This window comes from Hyla sarda, unplaced genomic scaffold (assembly GCF_029499605.1).
Source record: "Hyla sarda isolate aHylSar1 unplaced genomic scaffold, aHylSar1.hap1 scaffold_186, whole genome shotgun sequence".
Classification (NCBI taxonomy): domain Eukaryota; kingdom Metazoa; phylum Chordata; class Amphibia; order Anura; family Hylidae; genus Hyla; species Hyla sarda.
The window spans coordinates 56,595-71,469 of NW_026608510.1; the positions used below are offsets into that span (position 1 = coordinate 56,595).

A 14,875-nucleotide genomic window follows, 5' to 3' on the forward strand; every position below is an offset into this window, starting at 1 on the left:
TGTGCCTGGACGCTCCAACAGCGGCCAGACACAAGCAGAAGCAGAAGCAGCAGAAGCAGCAGCAGCACCACCTTTTGTTTTTTGGCTGCAGCAGCAGCAAGGCCCACAAAGCTGGCTAGCTGGCTAGCCAGCAAGCAGGTAGCAATGAAAGTAGGAATCTTTCTTTTTAACCCTGTAAGGGGGTGGTGCACTGTACCCGAAGATACTGCCATATCGGGTCAATGCATAGGGCGACGGAAGCAAGCTTCGAAATCGGCCCCCGTTCTCAAAAATCCATTTAATATATGGTCCCCAGATAGGGGACGTATCAGATATTAAACTGATAAGAACAGATACTACACTTGATCTTAGCCAAAAGGCCGAGAAGCGATAACCGTGAAAGGGGCGGGCCCAACAAGGTGCCCTTCATGGGCACTATCACTGCTTGCTGTCAGGGAGGCTGCCAGACAATTTTCCATGCACACTCTGGGCTGGGGGGCAGTCAACCACCAGTACACACAGCAGAACCTAAACCCATACCATTATTGCTAAGCAGCAAGACAGGGGCCCATTGCACTCCCACGGGGCCTTTTTAAATGCAATCCATAACCCGGATTTGCCAGGAACCCTTCTTACTCCTCCTACTTGCATGTGACACTGGGCTTAGGATCTGCATAGGAAACACACACACAAGCACACACCTACCTTTGTTGCCTGCAGATGCCTCCTTGGCTGTCCCCAAACGGTATCAAACCAACACCCACGGGAAGCTGTAAGCATAGAGGACATGCCTGCACCCCATTGGACTTACCTGTGTCGGTTAAACCCGGGTTATTTGACAACCTATGGCGGTGATGGTTCTGCTCAGGCAGAGCAGTGCTGATGCTCCTCATAAAGCTGTCGCTGCTGTGAAGGTTCTAGGTGACATCACAAATCCCTATGGTTACATACACAACAAAGCTGGGTTGTTGTTGTTTACACTCTGCAAGGCCTGTGGAAGTGAGTGACATCATAGCACTGTAGTTCTGAGGGTTCTAGATGGATGCAACAATCTCCTGTTGCTTCTATGAAGGCCATAATAGACGACATCACCAAACAGCTCCATAGTCACATACACAGCAAAGGAGAGATGTTGTTTACACCTAGTGATGTCAGTGGTATTGAGTGACATCACAGCACAGTGCTAAGGCTCCTGGGCCTGGACACAGCAGCGGCTGCAATATCTCAACGGAGAATACGTTTATATATATGTGTGTGTGTGCGCGTATATATATATATATATATATATATATATATATATATATTTCTCCGCCGAAATCACTTTTAAACCCATTTCCACCTTTTTTTCCCTTCTCTTCCTCTTACTTTTTTTTCACGTTTTTTTACGTTTTTCTCCTTTTCGCCTCTTTTCTGGGCGTATTCTTCTTCTTTTTCTTCTTTTTTTTCGTCTAATGCATACCCCATCAGTGCAGCAATGCTTATTCAATACCGCCAGCAGATGGAGACACTGGGGGATAATTTTCTAAGGATTTATACTGATTTTTCCTGTCTGAATTTGTCGCACAGAAAGTTGCAGGCCAAATATGTGTGACATTTCTGCGACTTTAGCTTCTAGAGCATTTTTACAACATTATACATAGGTGCTGAATACATAAAAAGCGACTGTTCAGCGACAGACAAGTCGCATCGGCTGAAAGTAGGCCAGAATGTCAGTCCATGTTGGAGCAGGTTTAGATACAGTCTAAAGTATAGATCTCAAAGTCTGTGCACAGAATTTAGCAAGGGCCTCGCACCTTCTGATGCATCAGGTAGGTGCACAATAGCATAGCCTAACCCTCTGTACTTTGGTCTATATTGATGCGGGACATAGACAGCCAGCTGATGACCAATCCATTAGTGCAATGGATGGCTGGAAGCATTTGTCTTTGCCTTTGCAATACCACAGAAGCAATGCATGGTCAATGTACAGCAATGACACAGACACACCTGTGTGAACAGCCAGGAGACCCCCCCCCCCCCCCCCCATGTTATGTTACATAGTTACATAGTTAGTACGGTCGAAAAAAGACATATGTCCATCAAGTTCAACCAGGGAATTAAGGGGTAGGGGTGTGGCGCGATATTGGGGAAGGGATGAGATTTTATATTTCTTCATAAGCATTAATCTTATTTTGTCAATTAGGAACATTCAGCACCCACCCGCTATCAAGGCAGCTGCCTATCATGTCATGCCCTACCTGCACAGGTGTGCTGGCTACTCAAATGATCCAATTAAGGAGGCCATTTAGTCAGCAGCAGCAGAAGTCCTGTGCCTGGACGCTCCAACAGCGGCCAGACACAAGCAGAAGCAGAAGCAGCAGAAGCAGCAGCAGCACCACCTTTTGTTTTTTGGCTGCAGCAGCAGCAAGGCCCACAGGGCTGGCTAGCTGGCTAGCCAGCAAGCAGGTAGCAATGAAAGTAGGAATCTTTCTTTTTAACCCTGTAAGGGGGTGGTGCACTGTACCCGAAGATACTGCCATATCGGGTCAATGCATAGGGCGACGGAAGCAAGTTTCGAAATCGGCCCCCGTTCTCAAAAATCCATTTAATATATGGTCCCCAGATAGGGGACGTATCAGATATTAAACTGATAAGAACAGATACTACACTTGATCTTAGCCAAAAGGCCGAGAAGCGATAACCGTGAAAGGGGCGGGCCCAACAAGGTGCCCTTCATGGGCACTATCACTGCTTGCTGTCAGGGAGGCTGCCAGACAATTTTCCATGCACACTCTGGGCTGGGGGGCAGTCAACCACCAGTACACACAGCAGAACCTAAACCCATACCATTATTGCTAAGCAGCAAGACAGGGGCCCATTGCACTCCCACGGGGCCTTTTTAAATGCAATCCATAACCCGGATTTGCCAGGAACCCTTCTTACTCCTCCTACTTGCATGTGACACTGGGCTTAGGATCTGCATAGGAAACACACACACAAGCACACACCTACCTTTGTTGCCTGCAGATGCCTCCTTGGCTGTCCCCAAACGGTATCAAACCAACACCCACGGGAAGCTGTAAGCATAGAGGACATGCCTGCACCCCATTGGACTTACCTGTGTGGGTTAAACCCGGGTTATTTGACAACCTATGGCGGTGATGGTTCTGCTCAGGCAGAGCAGTGCTGATGCTCCTCATAAAGCTGTCGCTGCTGTGAAGGTTCTAGGTGACATCACAAATCCCTATGGTTACATACACAACAAAGCTGGGTTGTTGTTGTTTACACTCTGCAAGGCCTGTGGAAGTGAGTGACATCATAGCACTGTAGTTCTGAGGGTTCTAGATGGATGCAACAATCTCCTGTTGCTTCTATGAAGGCCATAATAGACGACATCACCAAACAGCTCCATAGTCACATACACAGCAAAGGAGAGATGTTGTTTACACCTAGTGATGTCAGTGGTATTGAGTGACATCACAGCACAGTGCTAAGGCTCCTGGGCCTGGACACAGCAGCGGCTGCAATATCTCAACGGAGAATACGTTTATATATATGTGTGTGTGTGCGCGTATATATATATATATATATATATATATATATATATATATATATATATATATATATTTCTCCGCCGAAATCACTTTTAAACCCATTTCCACCTTTTTTTCCCTTCTCTTCCTCTTACTTTTTTTTCACGTTTTTTTACGTTTTTCTCCTTTTCGCCTCTTTTCTGGGCGTATTCTTCTTCTTTTTCTTCTTTTTTTTCGTCTAATGCATACCCCATCAGTGCAGCAATGCTTATTCAATACCGCCAGCAGATGGAGACACTGGGGGATAATTTTCTAAGGATTTATACTGATTTTTCCTGTCTGAATTTGTCGCACAGAAAGTTGCAGGCCAAATATGTGTGACATTTCTGCGACTTTAGCTTCTAGAGCATTTTTACAACATTAGACATAGGTGCTGAATACATAAAAAGCGACTGTTCAGCGACAGACAAGTCGCATCGGCTGAAAGTAGGCCAGAATGTCAGTCCATGTTGGAGCAGGTTTAGATACAGTCTAAAGTATAGATCTCAAAGTCTGTGCACAGAATTTAGCAAGGGCCTCGCACCTTCTGATGCATCAGGTAGGTGCACAATAGCATAGCCTAACCCTCTGTACTTTGGTCTATATTGATGCGGGACATAGACAGCCAGCTGATGACCAATCCATTAGTGCAATGGATGGCTGGAAGCATTTGTCTTTGCCTTTGCAATACCACAGAAGCAATGCATGGTCAATGTACAGCAATGACACACCTGTGTGAACAGCCAGGAGACCCCCCCCCCCCCCCCCATGTTATGTTACATAGTTACATAGTTAGTACGGTCGAAAAAAGACATATGTCCATCAAGTTCAACCAGGGAATTAAGGGGTAGGGGTGTGGCGCGATATTGGGGAAGGGATGAGATTTTATATTTCTTCATAAGCATTAATCTTATTTTATCAATTAGGAACATTCAGCACCCACCCGCTATCAAGGCAGCTGCCTATCATGTCATGCCCTACCTGCACAGGTGTGCTGGCTACTCAAATGATCCAATTAAGGAGGCCATTTAGTCAGCAGCAGCAGAAGTCCTGTGCCTGGACGCTCCAACAGCGGCCAGACACAAGCAGAAGCAGAAGCAGCAGAAGCAGCAGCAGCACCACCTTTTGTTTTTTGGCTGCAGCAGCAGCAAGGCCCACAGGGCTGGCTAGCTGGCTAGCCAGCAAGCAGGTAGCAATGAAAGTAGGAATCTTTCTTTTTAACCCTGTAAGGGGGTGGTGCACTGTACCCGAAGATACTGCCATATCGGGTCAATGCATAGGGCGACGGAAGCAAGCTTCGAAATCGGCCCCCGTTCTCAAAAATCCATTTAATATATGGTCCCCAGATAGGGGACGTATCAGATATTAAACTGATAAGAACAGATACTACACTTGATCTTAGCCAAAAGGCCGAGAAGCGATAACCGTGAAAGGGGCGGGCCCAACAAGGTGCCCTTCATGGGCACTATCACTGCTTGCTGTCAGGGAGGCTGCCAGACAATTTTCCATGCACACTCTGGGCTGGGGGGCAGTCAACCACCAGTACACACAGCAGAACCTAAACCCATACCATTATTGCTAAGCAGCAAGACAGGGGCCCATTGCACTCCCACGGGGCCTTTTTAAATGCAATCCATAACCCGGATTTGCCAGGAACCCTTCTTACTCCTCCTACTTGCATGTGACACTGGGCTTAGGATCTGCATAGGAAACACACACACAAGCACACACCTACCTTTGTTGCCTGCAGATGCCTCCTTGGCTGTCCCCAAACGGTATCAAACCAACACCCACGGGAAGCTGTAAGCATAGAGGACATGCCTGCACCCCATTGGACTTACCTGTGTGGGTTAAACCCGGGTTATTTGACAACCTATGGCGGTGATGGTTCTGCTCAGGCAGAGCAGTGCTGATGCTCCTCATAAAGCTGTCGCTGCTGTGAAGGTTCTAGGTGACATCACAAATCCCTATGGTTACATACACAACAAAGCTGGGTTGTTGTTGTTTACACTCTGCAAGGCCTGTGGAAGTGAGTGACATCATAGCACTGTAGTTCTGAGGGTTCTAGATGGATGCAACAATCTCCTGTTGCTTCTATGAAGGCCATAATAGACGACATCACCAAACAGCTCCATAGTCACATACACAGCAAAGGAGAGATGTTGTTTACACCTAGTGATGTCAGTGGTATTGAGTGACATCACAGCACAGTGCTAAGGCTCCTGGGCCTGGACACAGCAGCGGCTGCAATATCTCAACGGAGAATACGTTTATATATATGTGTGTGTGTGCGCGTATATATATATATATATATATATATATATATATTTCTCCGCCAAAATCACTTTTAAACCCATTTCCACCTTTTTTTCCCTTCTCTTCCTCTTACTTTTTTTTCACGTTTTTTTACGTTTTTCTCCTTTTCGCCTCTTTTCTGGGCGTATTATTCTTCTTTTTCTTCTTTTTTTTCGTCTAATGCATACCCCATCAGTGCAGCAATGCTTATTCAATACCGCCAGCAGATGGAGACACTGGGGGATAATTTTCTAAGGATTTATACTGATTTTTCCTGTCTGAATTTGTCGCACAGAAAGTTGCAGGCCAAATATGTGTGACATTTCTGCGACTTTAGCTTCTAGAGCATTTTTACAACATTATACATAGGTGCTGAATACATAAAAAGCGACTGTTCAGCGACAGACAAGTCGCATCGGCTGAAAGTAGGCCAGAATGTCAGTCCATGTTGGAGCAGGTTTAGATACAGTCTAAAGTATAGATCTCAAAGTCTGTGCACAGAATTTAGCAAGGGCCTCGCACCTTCTGATGCATCAGGTAGGTGCACAATAGCATAGCCTAACCCTCTGTACTTTGGTCTATATTGATGCGGGACATAGACAGCCAGCTGATGACCAATCCATTAGTGCAATGGATGGCTGGAAGCATTTGTCTTTGCCTTTGCAATACCACAGAAGCAATGCATGGTCAATGTACAGCAATGACACACCTGTGTGAACAGCCAGGAGACCCCCCCCCCCCCATGTTATGTTACATAGTTACATAGTTAGTACGGTCGAAAAAAGACATATGTCCATCAAGTTCAACCAGGGAATTAAGGGGTAGGGGTGTGGCGCGATATTGGGGAAGGGATGAGATTTTATATTTCTTCATAAGCATTAATCTTATTTTGTCAATTAGGAACATTCAGCACCCACCCGCTATCAAGGCAGCTGCCTATTATGTCATGCCCTACCTGCACAGGTGTGCTGGCTACTCAAATGATCCAATTAAGGAGGCCATTTAGTCAGCAGCAGCAGAAGTCCTGTGCCTGGATGCTCCAACAGCGGCCAGACACAAGCAGAAGCAGAAGCAGCAGAAGCAGCAGCAGCACCACCTTTTGTTTTTTGGCTGCAGCAGCAGCAAGGCCCACAGGGCTGGCTAGCTGGCTAGCCAGCAAGCAGGTAGCAATGAAAGTAGGAATCTTTCTTTTTAACCCTGTAAGGGGGTGGTGCACTGTACCCGAAGATACTGCCATATCGGGTCAATGCATAGGGCGACGGAAGCAAGCTTCGAAATCGGCCCCCGTTCTCAAAAATCCATTTAATATATGGTCCCCAGATAGGGGACGTATCAGATATTAAACTGATAAGAACAGATACTACACTTGATCTTAGCCAAAAGGCCGAGAAGCGATAACCGTGAAAGGGGCGGGCCCAACAAGGTGCCCTTCATGGGCACTATCACTGCTTGCTGTCAGGGAGGCTGCCAGACAATTTTCCATGCACACTCTGGGCTGGGGGGCAGTCAACCACCAGTACACACAGCAGAACCTAAACCCATACCATTATTGCTAAGCAGCAAGACAGGGGCCCATTGCACTCCCACGGGGCCTTTTTAAATGCAATCCATAACCCGGATTTGCCAGGAACCCTTCTTACTCCTCCTACTTGCATGTGACACTGGGCTTAGGATCTGCATAGGAAACACACACACAAGCACACACCTACCTTTGTTGCCTGCAGATGCCTCCTTGGCTGTCCCCAAACGGTATCAAACCAACACCCACGGGAAGCTGTAAGCATAGAGGACATGCCTGCACCCCATTGGACTTACCTGTGTGGGTTAAACCCGGGTTATTTGACAACCTATGGCGGTGATGGTTCTGCTCAGGCAGAGCAGTGCTGATGCTCCTCATAAAGCTGTCGCTGCTGTGAAGGTTCTAGGTGACATCACAAATCCCTATGGTTACATACACAACAAAGCTGGGTTGTTGTTGTTTACACTCTGCAAGGCCTGTGGAAGTGAGTGACATCATAGCACTGTAGTTCTGAGGGTTCTAGATGGATGCAACAATCTCCTGTTGCTTCTATGAAGGCCATAATAGACGACATCACCAAACAGCTCCATAGTCACATACACAGCAAAGGAGAGATGTTGTTTACACCTAGTGATGTCAGTGGTATTGAGTGACATCACAGCACAGTGCTAAGGCTCCTGGGCCTGGACACAGCAGCGGCTGCAATATCTCAACGGAGAATACGTTTATATATATGTGTGTGTGTGCGCGTATATATATATATATATATATATATATATATATATATATATATATATATATTTCTCCGCCGAAATCACTTTTAAACCCATTTCCACCTTTTTTTCCCTTCTCTTCCTCTTACTTTTTTTTCACGTTTTTCTCCTTTTCGCCTCTTTTCTGGGCGTATTATTCTTCTTTTTCTTCTTTTTTTTCGTCTAATGCATACCCCATCAGTGCAGCAATGCTTATTCAATACCGCCAGCAGATGGAGACACTGGGGGATAATTTTCTAAGGATTTATACTGATTTTTCCTGTCTGAATTTGTCGCACAGAAAGTTGCAGGCCAAATATGTGTGACATTTCTGCGACTTTAGCTTCTAGAGCATTTTTACAACATTATACATAGGTGCTGAATACATAAAAAGCGACTGTTCAGCGACAGACAAGTCGCATCGGCTGAAAGTAGGCCAGAATGTCAGTCCATGTTGGAGCAGGTTTAGATACAGTCTAAAGTATAGATCTCAAAGTCTGTGCACAGAATTTAGCAAGGGCCTCGCACCTTCTGATGCATCAGGTAGGTGCACAATAGCATAGCCTAACCCTCTGTACTTTGGTCTATATTGATGCGGGACATAGACAGCCAGCTGATGACCAATCCATTAGTGCAATGGATGGCTGGAAGCATTTGTCTTTGCCTTTGCAATACCACAGAAGCAATGCATGGTCAATGTACAGCAATGACACACCTGTGTGAACAGCCAGGAGACCCCCCCCCCCCATGTTATGTTACATAGTTACATAGTTAGTACGGTCGAAAAAAGACATATGTCCATCAAGTTCAACCAGGGAATTAAGGGGTAGGGGTGTGGCGCGATATTGGGGAAGGGATGAGATTTTATATTTCTTCATAAGCATTAATCTTATTTTGTCAATTAGGAACATTCAGCACCCACCCGCTATCAAGGCAGCTGCCTATCATGTCATGCCCTACCTGCACAGGTGTGCTGGCTACTCAAATGATCCAATTAAGGAGGCCATTTAGTCAGCAGCAGCAGAAGTCCTGTACCTGGACGCTCCAACAGCGGCCAGACACAAGCAGAAGCAGAAGCAGCAGCAGCACCACCTTTTGTTTTTTGGCTGCAGCAGCAGCAAGGCCCACAGGGCCTTGTAGATACCTGTGGTTACAGTGAAGTCTACGTTAAGTCCATGGGGGCGTAATGTGCCCAACTCATGGATCCAACGTAGTTCGCACCTTTTGAGTATGCTAACTCGGTCGCCGCCTTTTTTAGATATGGGAACATGATCTAGCAAGGTAAATCTGAGGTCATTTTCATGATGTCCAAATTCCGTAAAGTGTTTAGCTACGGGTAGGTCCAGGCGCTTCTTACGGATTGAGTACCTGTGTTGGTTGAACCTCGTTCGGAACTCCAATGTGGTTTCGCCTACATATAGCAGTTGGCAAGGGCATGTGAGAACATACACCACAAATTCAGATACACAGGTCAGGTACCATCTTATCCTGTATTGTCTGTACGTGGTAGGATGTTTAAAATGTGGGCCCTTGTCCATGCGGGTGCAGTTAATGCAGTTCCGACATGGGTAGCTGCCTTTATTTTGTACAGTGAGGTATCTTTGTTGGCCCCCTAAACTTGTAGAGACATCTGTTTTCACAAGTTTGTCTCTCAAGTTCGGGGGGCGCCGGTAAGCCATAATGGGGTTGTTTTGGAATTCCTCTACCTGTGGAAAACTGTCTCGGAGAATATGCCAGTGTCGTTTGATAATTCTGGCAATTGTTGTGGATCTGTCACAATATGTTGACACAAAACTAATGCGTTTGTTGGATTGGGCTACTTTTGTCTGGTGCAATAGTGACTGTCGTCTGAGAGTAAGTGTCTCCTGTTTACTCCTCTCAACCAATGATTTGGGATATCCCCTCTGTATGAAATTCTTGGCCATTTTGTCGAGTGCAGGTTCTGTGGCACGGCCATTCAACTACACGAATTTTTGACATTCCTCAACAACATAAATGACCACATAAAATTCACTCTTACTCATTCTACAGAATCAGTCCAGTTCTTAGACACATTAGTCATCTCACAAAATGGTAAACTACATACTGACCTTTACACCAAGCCCACTGATAGCAACTCCATGCTACGCTACAACAGTCACCATCCTCGCCCCATGGTTAGATCCCTACCCAAAAGCCAGATGCTCAGAGCACGACGGATAGTTAGCCTTGACGAAAGGGTAGAACCTGCACTCGACAAAATGGCCAAGAATTTCATACAGAGGGGATATCCCAAATCATTGGTTGAGAGGAGTAAACAGGAGACACTTACTCTCAGACGACAGTCACTATTGCACCAGACAAAAGTAGCCCAATCCAACAAACGCATTAGTTTTGTGTCAACATATTGTGACAGATCCACAACAATTGCCAGAATTATCAAACGACACTGGCATATTCTCCGAGACAGTTTTCCACAGGTAGAGGAATTCCAAAACAACCCCATTATGGCTTACCGGCGCCCCCCGAACTTGAGAGACAAACTTGTGAAAACAGATGTCTCTACAAGTTTAGGGGGCCAACAAAGATACCTCACTGTACAAAATAAAGGCAGCTACCCATGTCGGAACTGCATTAACTGCACCCGCATGGACAAGGGCCCACATTTTAAACATCCTACCACGAACAGACAATACAGGATAAGATGGTACCTGACCTGTGTATCTGAATTTGTGGTGTATGTTCTCACATGCCCTTGCCAACTGCTATATGTAGGCGAAACCACATTGGAGTTCCGAACGAGGTTCAACCAACACAGGTACTCAATCCGTAAGAAGCGCCTGGACCTACCCGTAGCTAAACACTTTACGGAATTTGGACATCATGAAAATGACCTCAGATTTACCTTGCTAGATCATGTTCCCATATCTAAAAAAGGCGGCGACCGAGTTAGCATACTCAGATGGGTGAGTGTTTGACCTCGTGGCATGTTACCCTGATTACCTTTTAATGTCCACACACCTGTACACTAATTGTCACTTACACATGATGCGATATATGTCAGATTGTATATACTGTACAGCACTAATTACACTGTCTTGTCAAAAGTATGCATTTTCTTCATGTATCATTATGTTCTTTTTCTTAACAATTGTCACAGTATCCACTGTAATATATGTTTTTTCTTTATTGAACACAATCACCTTTTGATATTGTACCCCATATAAATATGGGAGGAGTGTGTCACTTGCTTATGCTTGAAAAAGACCGTGGTGACGGTCGAAACGTTGTATCTTACCTTGAGGTAATAAACCTATTTTGATCACTACTGGAGTGCTGCGGGACACTTTATTCTACTAGACTACACTGCTGCTGCCAGTGACCCGGGCTGCGATTGGGCCCGCTTGCACCCGCTACACCTTTGCATTCCTGGTGTGCTGCTCCTCCTTGCTATCTGGATATATCGAAGGGGTCTTGGAGCCTGCACCCCATATCCATCTGGACTCCTCTCCAAAGGACAAGGATGGAACACTCAACTTCTTCACATGCCTCTCCAGAGCCTCAGGTATTTGCTTATACTGAGAGTGAGATCGGCAGGATCATTGGAGCTGTGGATGAGGACGCTTCTTTCCTACATGCTCCCTCAGCCCTGGATCTCCAGAGGCAATACGAAACAGAGACTAAGAGACTATTATCTTTAAAACTTCACCTCTCTACATTAAGTGAGTACTACAAGTCCCAGCGGATCCCCAGAGGTATGCGGGTGGTCCCACCGGACAACGCATACAAAGGGGACAAGGATTTCCGCACCAAGTTTGAACATATAGCTAACAAATACGCTGCCGACGTGATTATTTTGAACATTGAATTTCTTCAAAGAGACATTGCTGCTACAAGTGACAAAGTAAAGACACTGGAATCTACCTTGGAAACAATACTGTCTAGCGATGATTACACTAAATTATGTTCCAAACAATCTTCCTTCTTGGCAAAACTCAAAACAGAACAAGAAAACATCAAACGTCACAAATGGTACCGTGATGTGCAAGACTACCAAAATGGCCGCATATACAATTGGGGCGACTTGTCCACCAACACCAGGAGGACAAGACGTTTGAAGGACCAACCGGGGACCTCACGCCAGAACGCTCGTCCTACTGAACCAGCATCCAGTTCACCTACTGCCCCCCAGGATTTTTTAGGGGCACGCCAGACTCATACCAGCGACCCACCAGAAGGGGAGGTCATAAATGGAAACGATCCCTCAAGAACCAGAAGCCGGGGCGTGAGGACGACACAGTTGAAGACCAAACCACCAAAAAAATAGTGGTAAATATATCTTCTACCCCTTTATCTGATTCACAATGTTTATTACTTGCTAGGGGCTTGAACTTTTGTCCTATTAACCATACTAATTGGTTTCAGCTTGAATTGGACTTTATTCAGTTTTTCAGAAAATTGAAACTTAAAATGTGGTTTATGAACAATTCTAGTTCGTCTAATGTTGACACCAATATTAATAATGTACAATTTCGTGCCTGTAACTATGACATTAGTGTGCCCAGTAATTTTTCTCCACAGGTACACGTACCTGCCATCGATACATTTTGTACTCTTGTTAAAAATGATACTGACAAACTGCGCACCTCTGGAAGTGTTAGTGCAGCTCACAACATTTCACAGAAACAATTGAGAGCAATCAATGATTTGGTCCATGATCACAGCCTGATCATAAAACCCGCTGACAAAGGGGGATCGGTTGTGATCATGGACCGCTCAAAATACATTGCTGAGGCTATGAGACAATTGGGGGATGCCTCTACATATACATTACTGAACAAAGACCCTAAATTTGACATACAAAGAAAGATTAATATAGTTTTGGTAGATGCCCTGACTATGGAGATCATTGACCGCCCTCTCTTTAATTTTTTGACTGTCCTGTGTCCTTCAACACCCATGATATATTTCCTGCCCAAGGTACATAAAGATTTGGTGAACCCTCCCGGGAGACCAATTGTCTCCGGGAGAGACTCACTCACGAGCCATATATCCGTATTTTTGGACCAAATACTGCGTCCTTATGTACACAGGGCCAAATCTTACATCCAAGACACCTCGGACTTCCTCAAAAAAATCGAACAAGTCACACTTCCAAAGAACAGTATATTGGCATCCCTAGATGTCACCAGTCTATACACCTCAATCCCACACGAGCTAGGCATTCAGACCATTCGCAGAACGATCTCTTCAGATTTTTCTCCTGTGCAAACTTCATTCATTATCCAACTTCTTGAACTAGTCCTACAATGCAATTACTTTCTATTCAATGACAAATTTTACCTACAAACAGCTGGGACTGCTATGGGGACCAACGTGGCGCCCAGCTACGCCAATTTGGTCATGACAGAGATCGAGGAGGGGTCTGTCTATGTGTCCCACCATGCCAGTCACGTACTGGCATGGTGGCGATACATAGATGATATCTTCCTCGTCTGGACAGGCACGGCCATTCAACTACACGAATTTTTGACATTCCTCAACAACATAAATGACCACATAAAATTCACTCTTACTCATTCTACAGAATCAGTCCAGTTCTTAGACACATTAGTCATCTCACAAAATGGTAAACTACATACTGACCTTTACACCAAGCCCACTGATAGCAACTCCATGCTACGCTACAACAGTCACCATCCTCGCCCCATGGTTAGATCCCTACCCAAAAGCCAGATGCTCAGAGCACGACGGATAGTTAGCCTTGACGAAAGGGTAGAACCTGCACTCGACAAAATGGCCAAGAATTTCATACAGAGGGGATATCCCAAATCATTGGTTGAGAGGAGTAAACAGGAGACACTTACTCTCAGACGACAGTCACTATTGCACCAGACAAAAGTAGCCCAATCCAACAAACGCATTAGTTTTGTGTCAACATATTGTGACAGATCCACAACAATTGCCAGAATTATCAAACGACACTGGCATATTCTCCGAGACAGTTTTCCACAGGTAGAGGAATTCCAAAACAACCCCATTATGGCTTACCGGCGCCCCCCGAACTTGAGAGACAAACTTGTGAAAACAGATGTCTCTACAAGTTTAGGGGGCCAACAAAGATACCTCACTGTACAAAATAAAGGCAGCTACCCATGTCGGAACTGCATTAACTGCACCCGTATGGACAAGGGCCCACATTTTAAACATCCTACCACGAACAGACAATACAGGATAAGATGGTACCTGACCTGTGTATCTGAATTTGTGGTGTATGTTCTCACATGCCCTTGCCAACTGCTATATGTAGGCGAAACCACATTGGAGTTCCGAACGAGGTTCAACCAACACAGGTACTCAATCCGTAAGAAGCGCCTGGACCTACCCGTAGCTAAACACTTTACGGAATTTGGACATCATGAAAATGACCTCAGATTTACCTTGCTAGATCATGTTCCCATATCTAAAAAAGGCGGCGACCGAGTTAGCATACTCAAAAGGTGCGAACTACGTTGGATCCATGAGTTGGGCACATTGCGCCCCCATGGACTTAACGTAGACTTCACTGTAACCACAGGTATCTACAAATTATCCCGATGACTTGACCTGCCAGTTGAACTTGATTGTATATATAAATTGTGACACACACACTGAGCAGTATACCAACTCATCATTCACTGTATATGAATCCTAAATGATCAATTATATACCGTGTTCTTCTTTCAACATGCTAATTATTCTTGCTTTGTTTTTATGCAGATGATCAGGGGACACGTCGATCAAACACCACTGACCATCAT

General features: G+C 45.3%; 4 non-coding genes across 4 annotated transcripts; all 4 read right to left on the reverse strand.

The window, feature by feature from the left end:
* Positions 1 to 180: 180 nt before the first annotated feature.
* On the reverse strand, positions 181 to 371 carry LOC130315255 (U2 spliceosomal RNA). The gene has a single exon (XR_008862811.1). It is a non-coding gene; the product is annotated as a U2 spliceosomal RNA (small nuclear RNA).
* A 2,095-nt stretch (positions 372 to 2,466) lies between these two features.
* LOC130315212 (U2 spliceosomal RNA) lies at positions 2,467 to 2,657 on the reverse strand. Its single transcript, XR_008862785.1, has one exon. It is a non-coding gene; the product is annotated as a U2 spliceosomal RNA (small nuclear RNA).
* Positions 2,658 to 4,761: 2,104 nt separating this feature from the next.
* Positions 4,762 to 4,952, reverse strand: LOC130315256 (U2 spliceosomal RNA). Its single transcript, XR_008862812.1, has one exon. It is a non-coding gene; the product is annotated as a U2 spliceosomal RNA (small nuclear RNA).
* A 2,078-nt stretch (positions 4,953 to 7,030) lies between these two features.
* Positions 7,031 to 7,221, reverse strand: LOC130315257 (U2 spliceosomal RNA). Its single transcript, XR_008862813.1, has one exon. It is a non-coding gene; the product is annotated as a U2 spliceosomal RNA (small nuclear RNA).
* Between the last annotated feature and the right edge of the window lie 7,654 nt (positions 7,222 to 14,875).